At 45.4% G+C, this 8,419-nt stretch overlaps 1 long non-coding RNA gene across 1 annotated transcript; it reads left to right on the top strand.

The window, feature by feature from the left end:
- Nucleotides 1-3,883: 3,883 nt before the first annotated feature.
- LOC139156018 (uncharacterized) lies at nucleotides 3,884-7,965 on the top strand. The gene is made up of 3 exons (XR_011557168.1): nucleotides 3,884-4,094; nucleotides 4,800-4,906; nucleotides 7,883-7,965. It is a non-coding gene; the product is annotated as an uncharacterized lncRNA (long non-coding RNA).
- The last annotated feature ends 454 nt before the right edge of the window (nucleotides 7,966-8,419 follow it).

The following is an 8,419-nucleotide window of genomic DNA, read 5'->3' as shown; positions in this document are numbered from 1 at the left end:
CAGAGTAGATTTCTGCCGCAGGAAGAGGCACTGCACTGGAGGAGAAGAGGGGAGAGGCGTCCCACAGCCAGGGAAGACTTGGGGGGGTCACAGAAACCCCCCCCCAATCCGAAGGGAAGCTATGGAAAGCCCTCAGCTGAACCAGAAAGAGGAGAGGATCTGCAGGGATCTAATCCTGCCGGATTCTCTCTCTAGATCCTCTAATCTTCCCGGGAGAATCGTCCACTTGGCTCTCTCGGGAAAGACAATTTCCTTCCTCCAAAAACGCGTCTCTCTTGCTCAGAACGTCTGGACGAAGCAGCCCCTTCAGATTTTCCACCCCTGGGCTGGGATTGTGTTGGAATCTCCCTCTTTCCTTCTGTGGGTCAGGATCCCCTTTTCCTGGCCAAGCAGCCTCTCTTTCAGCAGAGAAAAATAGAGAAAGAAACATTTGGGAGGGGAAAAAATGAAATATAAGAGTGTAGACATATTGTGGACTCTGATGAGTTTTATCCCAAGGAATTTGCATATTTGGGCTGTGAAACAGAAAGCACCCCTAAAGCAAAGGCTCCTCTTTTATTATTCTTATGAAGGTTAACAGGGTATAAAATAGGATATGAAGGTAGCAGGGAAATAAATGGGAAGGGAAGGAACTTTGAATCCAGCCTGTCAATTCCCAAAGAAAGCTCACCAGCCACATCAGCCTCACTAAAGAGAGGGGGAATCACCAGATTCCTTTCATCTGTGAGCCAGGAATAAAGCCCCAAGGAAGCCAGCATCCAGGGTGAATGACCTTGGTTCAACCAGGAGAAAAGCCCAAGGAAGCCAGCACTTTTTAGACTCCTTGCGAGACAAACTAATTACAATCAAATGACAAAACACACAAAACCAGCCTCTAAATTCCCAAAATGCTGTAGGAGAAACTGCATCAAAATCCACATCCTGACCAAACCAATCGGTCGGCTGTCCCAGAATCGAAGGCTGTGGTGGCTTCTGCCTCCATTCAACTTTCTTTCCTGGCTGCTGACTTCACTCTTATTTATTTATTTATTTATTTATTTATTTGTTTGTTTGTTTGTTTGTTTGTTTATTTATTTATTTATTTATTTATTTATTTATTTATTTGATTTGTATGCCACCCCTTTCCGTAGACTCGGGGCGGCTCACAACATAATAAAACAATTAATAACAAATCTAATAATTTACAATTTAAAAATTTAAAGTAGTTAAGAAAACCTCATTTTTAAGCAGACATACCTACAAACATACCATACATAAATTATATAGGCCCGGGTGAGATATCTCAATTCCCCCATGCCTGACAACAAAGGTGGGTTTTGAGGAGTTTACAAAAGGCAAGGAGGGTAGGGGCAGTTCTAATATCTGGGGGGAGCTGGTTTCAGAGAGTTGGGGCCACCACAGAGAAGGCTCTTCCCCTGGGGCCCGCCAACCGACATTGTTTAGTTGATGGGACCCGGAGAAGGCCCACCCTGTGGGACCTAATCGGTTGCTGGGATTCGTGCGGCAGGAGGCGGTCTCGGAGATATTCTGGTCCGATGCCATGAAGGGCTTTATAGGTAATAACCAACACTTTGAATTGTGACCGGAAATTGATCGGCAACCAATGCAGACTGCGGAGTGTTGGTTGCTTCTTCTTTGGTTTCTCCCAGTTGAGGATCCAGCAGATCTCTCTCATGAGATTGGCAAGGTCCCACTGACCTTGTACAGAATCCAAAGGATTCCACTCTTTTGAGCTAGAAATTAGAAATCCTGGGTTGAATAACAGGCAGGGAGGGGTTCGTACAGGGGTCTTCCTTAGTTTCCCCTAAGGCAACGTTTCCCAACCGGTGTGCCGCGGCACACTAGTGTGCCGCGAGACACAGTCAGGTGTGCCGCGAAGCTCCTAGGGAAACTCCAGCTGGGCGGGGCACTGCTGGTGCTGGACCGCCGGTGCCTCGGACCTGGAGCTCCCACTCGCATCTGTCCCCCGGCTTCTGCTGTTTCCGGTGCTCTCCTGCTGGGCCCCAAAGAAGGAAGGTGGGAAAAAGGAGGCAGGGGCGGGGAGGTGCGGCAGTAGGAGTAAAGGGAGCCGTGGCTGTCCCTGCCTCCCCACGGTGCCTCTGGCCAAACGCGCCCCTGGCTTCTCCGCCCTGCCCCATTGCCTGCCCAATCCGCCCACTCTCCTCCTCCGTCGCCTCCTGTCTTGGGGCGCAATCCGCCCACTCTCCTTCGCCGCCGCCGCCTCCTGTCTTGGGGCGCGATCTGCCCCCTCTCCGCTGCCGCCGCCTCCTGTCTTGGGGTGAGCAATCCGGGAGTCCTGGACTGTGTGGCTTTGCGCCATGAAGAGAAAATGGCCGACTTTTCCCTGCTGCCGGAACCGTTTTCTCTTCATGGCGCAAAGCCACACAGTCCCGGACTCCCCGATTGCTCGCTTCTCCGGTCAGCAAAGCCATCTGCCCAGGAAAGTGCCGCGCATTGAAAAAGCGCGATGCTTTTCCGGGCAGCCGGCTTGCTGGCCGGAGAAGCGAGCGATCCGGGAGTCCGGTACTGTGTGGCTTTGCGCCATGAAGAGAAAATGGCAGCAGGGAAAAGTCGGCCGGGCTAATGGGAGGCGGCGTGTGGCCGGGCGCTGGGGACGTCTGGGAGGGCGAGGGGGCTGCTGCTGCCTCTTAGCTGCAGAGCTGGCGGGCGGAGGTGAAGACAACGGCGCCCTCCACTCTCTCTCCGTCTCTCTCTCTCTCTCTCTTTTTCTCTCTGTTGCCGGCGTGGTGAACGAGAGAGAAAGAGAGAGAGAAAAAGGAGGGGAGAAAGAATGAGAGAGAAAGAAAGCAAGAGAAAGAGAGGGAAAGAAAGCAAGAGATAGAGAGAAAGAGAGGGGGGAAGGAGGGAGAGGGAAAGACATAGTGGGAGGGAAGGAGGGAGAGAGAAAGAGAGCAAAAGAGAGAGGAAGAAAGAAAGAGGGATGGAGAGAAAGAAGGGAAGGAAGGGAGAGAGAGAAAGAGGGAGGGAGGAATAGACTGAAATGGAGGAAGAGATATTTTTTTTGTCCAAACTTTTCTTTACCCCCCCTGCCCCCCCGCCCCGTTCAGTGTTCCCCAGAATTTTGAAAATATGAATAATGTGCCGCGGCTCAAAAAAGGTTGGGAAACACTGCCCTAAGGAATATAGTACAGGCAAGTCCTCGACTTACATGAATTCATTTAGTGACCATTCAAAGTTACAATGGCATCACTGAAAAAAGGTGACTAATGAGTATTTTTCACACTTACGACCTTTGTAGCATCCCATGATCCTTTTATCAAAATTCAGACGCTTGGCAAATGGTTCAGACTTATGACCACTGCTGTGTCCCAAGGTCATGGGATCCCCTTTTGCAACTTTTCCACAAGCAAATTCAATGGGGAAGCCAGATTCATTTAACAACTGTGTTATAAACTTAACAACTGTGGTGAGAAAGGTCGTAAAATGGGGCAAGATTCACTTAACAAATATCTTCTCTAAAAACAGAAATGTTGGGTTCAGTTGTGATCGTAAGTCGAGGTCTCCCACTAACTGCTTTTTTCATGCCATGTCCTGGTGTCTGATCTTTGTCTCCTCCCAGCTACGAACTCAGCCTAAAGGACCCTCTGATTTCCCTCTTCTCCTGATGGGTCTCCTTCCTTCCTTCCTTCCTTCCTTCCTTCCTTCCTTCCTTCCTTCCTTGTGGTTGACAGAGTCAATGGGGGAGGGGGGGGTCTGGCAGCCCCTGTTAGTTTCTCAACTAATGGTCCCCCTCCCATTCCTTTCTTCCAAGGTCCTTCCAGCTGGAGGGAAAGAGGGGAGCCAACACCTGGCTTTCCCAGAGGTGTCCTTGGATGGAAGCCTCCCTGGGGCTTTCTCTCCCCCTTGACAAGCTCCTCTTCAATCTTGGCCTGAAGAACCAACTGGGGCTTCTTCTCTGCCTGGAACTCTGTTCTATTCTGCCTTTGTTTCTGTTGTTTTTATAATGTTCATGTTTTCACAGCTTGCAGCAATTTTTCTGTACTTTGGTTCACATAATCATTCAAACTTCGCTTTTCTTCTTCTACAGTTTGATGGATTTGCAAGAGCCCTCTGCCTCCTATTTTTCTTGGCAGGTACATCTTGTCTATGTCACTTGACAATGGGTCTGACCCAATACCATAGAACAGCACTCACTAGAGCAAGATTTGAGCAGTTAGATTCTATGGTCAATATGGACGATTCCACCAAGTAACATATTTTGAGAGAACATGCATTTGCGGTGCACCAGAAATAGAAGACATTGCACACGTGCTACTCAATTGTAAACTATACTCCTCCTCAGTAAGACCTCAGTATTTACAGCCCCTACTTGACAAAATCATATACTGGGACTGTAATAAACAATTATCATATTTTCTTCAGGGTACAAATATATATGTAGTTTCTAGAACCGCTAAGTTTATAGTCAGGGCTGTTCAGATGAGAATACGTTTTATAGAACATATTGGGGTGGCATGCAAAGGAGATGGACTCACTTAAGAATATTTTATATCAGTATCTTAGATTTGATTAATATAATCCTTTGCACGAGTTATATTCTCATGTTTTACTACTCAATTTTAGCATATTATACTGCATTTAACTTATTATTTATTCAAATTCCCTCTATTTTAGCCAATTTTATTGTATTTTAACCAGTCACAGTTTTATGACGACCGATGTGGTCCTTTTCCTCTCTTTCATATGGTCGATTGACTAATCAAATAAAGTTGATATTGTATTGTACACTTCGTGGATGTAAAGCATGGTACATATTCAAATGTGTGCATGTTTTCCAGTCTGTTTTCCAGTTTGGCCAAAGTCCACCTTGACATCTAATCCTCACTAAGGCATCAAAATCATTGAACGGAATCAGCTTCTTCTTCTGTTCACACCCAGATGTGAGGTAATTGATTAATTAATTCCTCACTCTCTAACTCTAATATCTCCTCCCTCTTTCTTCTAAGCGTCTCTGATAACGTCTAAAATGGGGATCCATCCACCTATCATCTCCCCCATTTGATTCATCCGAACTCATGTCTATGTCATTAGCTCCATGGTCTCCATTAATATTGACATCTGTCGCTAAATCAGGTAAGTTTACAATCTCTAAATCACCCTCCTCCTCCGAGTCTGAGCATTCCTCAGGCTGAAAGGGAGGAGACAAAACAATGACCAGTGGACTAATTTAGCAACTCAAATATGTCTAGCTTTGTAATCAGTTTGCATGATATTGCTGCACTCACATATTAAGTGTGAAACAGTTTCAAATTTGTCATTGCAAACTTGGCAGTTTGGATTGTCAGTGGATTTCTGTATCTTTTCCTTCATGGCATTAATTTGTAGTGTTTGTTCTTGAGCAACGAATATTAAACCTTCTGTTTCTTTCTTGATGGTTCCCATCTTAAGCCATGTTCATGTAAGGTAGTCATCACATTTTTTTCAAGTGTTGTCCATGCAAAGCTTTGGTTTTCCATCTATTTAATCTGACAACCAGCTGTTTTTCCTTACATTCTGCCTGAGTTTCTGTTGTTTTCATAGCGTTGTCTGTTTTCAAAGCTTGCAGCATTTTTTATGTACTTTGGTTCACATAATCATTCACACTTCATCTTTCTCCTGCCTTAGTGCTTTTGGATTAGGACAATGAAACTTGCAAAATAATTTCTCAGATTAATGTGGGATGCCAGAATTGGGGATCCCTAGTGTTCTGTCGAGGTCTCAGGTAGAATCCTCCCAAAAATTCACAGATACAAATGTCAGACACACACACGTTTGACAATTCAAAACAATGTTCTGTATACCGAAAAATCCAAATGAACTAAGCCCTCTTTTTGTATAGCAAAGAGCACTCGTCTCCAAACAAACTGGTAATTTGTACAAGTCCTGTTCTGAGATACTTAGCTTGCAGCTGTGAGGCAATTCACAGTCCTTCTTCTTTCACAAAGTGAAACACACTTTGCTCTGGTTTAGTTTCAAAGCGGGGAAAAATCAGTACACAAAGGTCGAAGTCAGCAAGGCAGGCACGAAACACAACGATCAGATAATCCTCCACAATGGCCAAACCCACAGGCTGCTATTTATAGCAGCCTCGCTAATTACCACAGCCTCACCCAACCACAGGTGGCCTCATTTTCTTTGATAATAATCTCTGTTGTTGCTGCCTATGCATCGCTCTCTGCATGCGTGACTTTATCATTAACTCTTGTTCCGAATCCAAGGAGGAGCTAGATAATTGATCTCCTTCTGAGCTGTCTGCCACACTCTCCTCCTCCCTGTCACTCATGTCTTCTTGGTCAGAGGAGCCTTCATCAGCAGATTCCACCGGGGGCAAAACAGGCCTGTGGCATGTGAATGTCTCCCCCACATCCACAGTCCTTGGGGCAGGAGCTGGGCCAGAGCTAACCACAACGCCTAGAATATAAGATGGCTGAGTGTCCAATCCTTTGTGGTGAAATCAGTCAAGGGCTACCACAATTTTTACTGGTTTATGCAAGATGCTCTACATTTTATTTCAACATCTTTCAGTGCAAATTGGGTGGAGTTCCATTTTTACTACCCCACTACGTTCCCCCCTGTCCGGGCAGTAGCCCAACCCTGGGTGAGATGGAGGGAAGTGAAATTGAGGGAAAATGCCTGTTCCATGTTGGGCAAAGCCATAAATCTCCACCTTCTGCTTGTGAGAGAACCAGAGGTATTTGTGTGGTCACTGCACATCTTGGACTGACCTTCATTTCATCTGTCAGAGCTTTTCTTATCTCCTTAAAATGGAAGTTGCAAAGAGATTCCATTGGCTATTCGGAGCCATTTTGAGACCTAAACATTGATTCTCAATTGATCAGCAATCCATGTAGTTGGAGAGCAGAACAGTTTCTTTGGGTGCCTCTTCCATAAATCTATCTGTTCCCACCAGTGATGAGATTCAGCCAGTTTGCACCACTGGTTATTAATTTTCTGAGCAGTTTGACCAACTGGTTATTAAAAGAAATTATTTGTGCATGTTGTAAAATTACTTGAATCTCACCACTGATTCCCACCCTTATTCATCCACTTCTTGGACCTGGATGAATATTATGGAGCACTGAACTTTTGTGACCTGCCTTTAGACAGGATCCCTTCAATCTCCTTCTGGGAAGAGTCACCAGGTCCTTTTTCTCAGGAAATCTTCTCCAGCCCTTCACAGCCAAGACAAAGCTTGGAGGAGGAGCAGAGAAAATGCTTCAGGCAGAAATTGTAGAGTGGAAAATTAAAGGATCTGAAAACTGCTATTTTAGTTCTCTGCTTGAAAGAAAAAAACCACAGTGGAAATTTCAATCGAAACTTAATTTTTTAAATTTACTTTTTTTTTATTTTGGTGCAAAGTACAGAAAGAAAAAATAATAATACTAAACTGAAATCCCAAAGAATGAAGAATTATATAAGCGGGATGAAAAATTTTCCTTCCAACCTGAAAACCAATCAAACACATCATTTCACATCATTCTGGGATTCTCACATAGAGGATCAGTCAACCAGGCTGGTACTTGGTCCCAACAGCTTCGCCCTGACCTCTTTTCCTACTCATTCTCTCTCACAAACACTTTTAGCTGCTGTCAATAGTAACAAGTGCCCACATTATTTTCTATAAGCTTTCACATTCAGTAGCTGTTGCTGAACAGCTGAATTCCTCCAAATATTAGAAAGATCTCTTGCAAGATTTATTGAAAGGGGACGGAGCTGAAAGAATTTCCGTGGTTCAACAATAAGGTTTTCTTTGACTCCTGCATACTATCTAAATGGAATTTTTTTTTAAAAAGTCACATTAGCATTTTTTCCAATATCACAATGGTTTTATATATCACGTTTTTACATTTGTTCTGGCTGTGAGATGCTCCTTTGTGTTCAGGTCTGGCCTCAGAAGGATAATGTAGCACTTGGGGATGAAGATGCAACCTAGCAGACCAGCACTGGAGGCCAGGATGGAGAAGACCTGAACTGCCACCATATATTTCCCTTTGTTGCTCAGGTAGGTGGGCACAAAAGTCACCCAGACACTGCAGAAGACCAGCATGCTGAAGGTGATCAGCTTGGCTTCGTTGAAGGCCCCAGGCAGATTCCTGGCCAGGAAAGCCACCGTGAAGCAGATGGCAGCCAGGAAGCCCATGTAGCTGAGGGTGACGTAGAACATGACAACAGCCCCTTCGTTGCATTGCAGGATGATCTCTCCATGCTGGGAGTGGAGGTCAGAGTCAGGGAATGGGGGAGAAACTCCCAGCCAGATGGAGCAGATGACAATTTGGACAGCCGAAGAAGACAGGATGATGGAGTTGGCCAAGCTCTTCCCCAACCATCTCTTCATTTGGTTTCCTGGTTTCGTGGCCAGAAAAGCCAGCACCACTGTGATGGTTTTGGCTAAGAGAGAAGAAACAGCAACTGAGAAGAT

Source organism: Erythrolamprus reginae, unplaced genomic scaffold (genome assembly GCF_031021105.1).
Source record: "Erythrolamprus reginae isolate rEryReg1 unplaced genomic scaffold, rEryReg1.hap1 scaffold_225, whole genome shotgun sequence".
NCBI classification, from domain to species: domain Eukaryota; kingdom Metazoa; phylum Chordata; class Lepidosauria; order Squamata; family Dipsadidae; genus Erythrolamprus; species Erythrolamprus reginae.
Note: the sequence above shows the minus strand (reverse complement) of the source record. Positions and strands in the feature narration are given on the sequence as shown.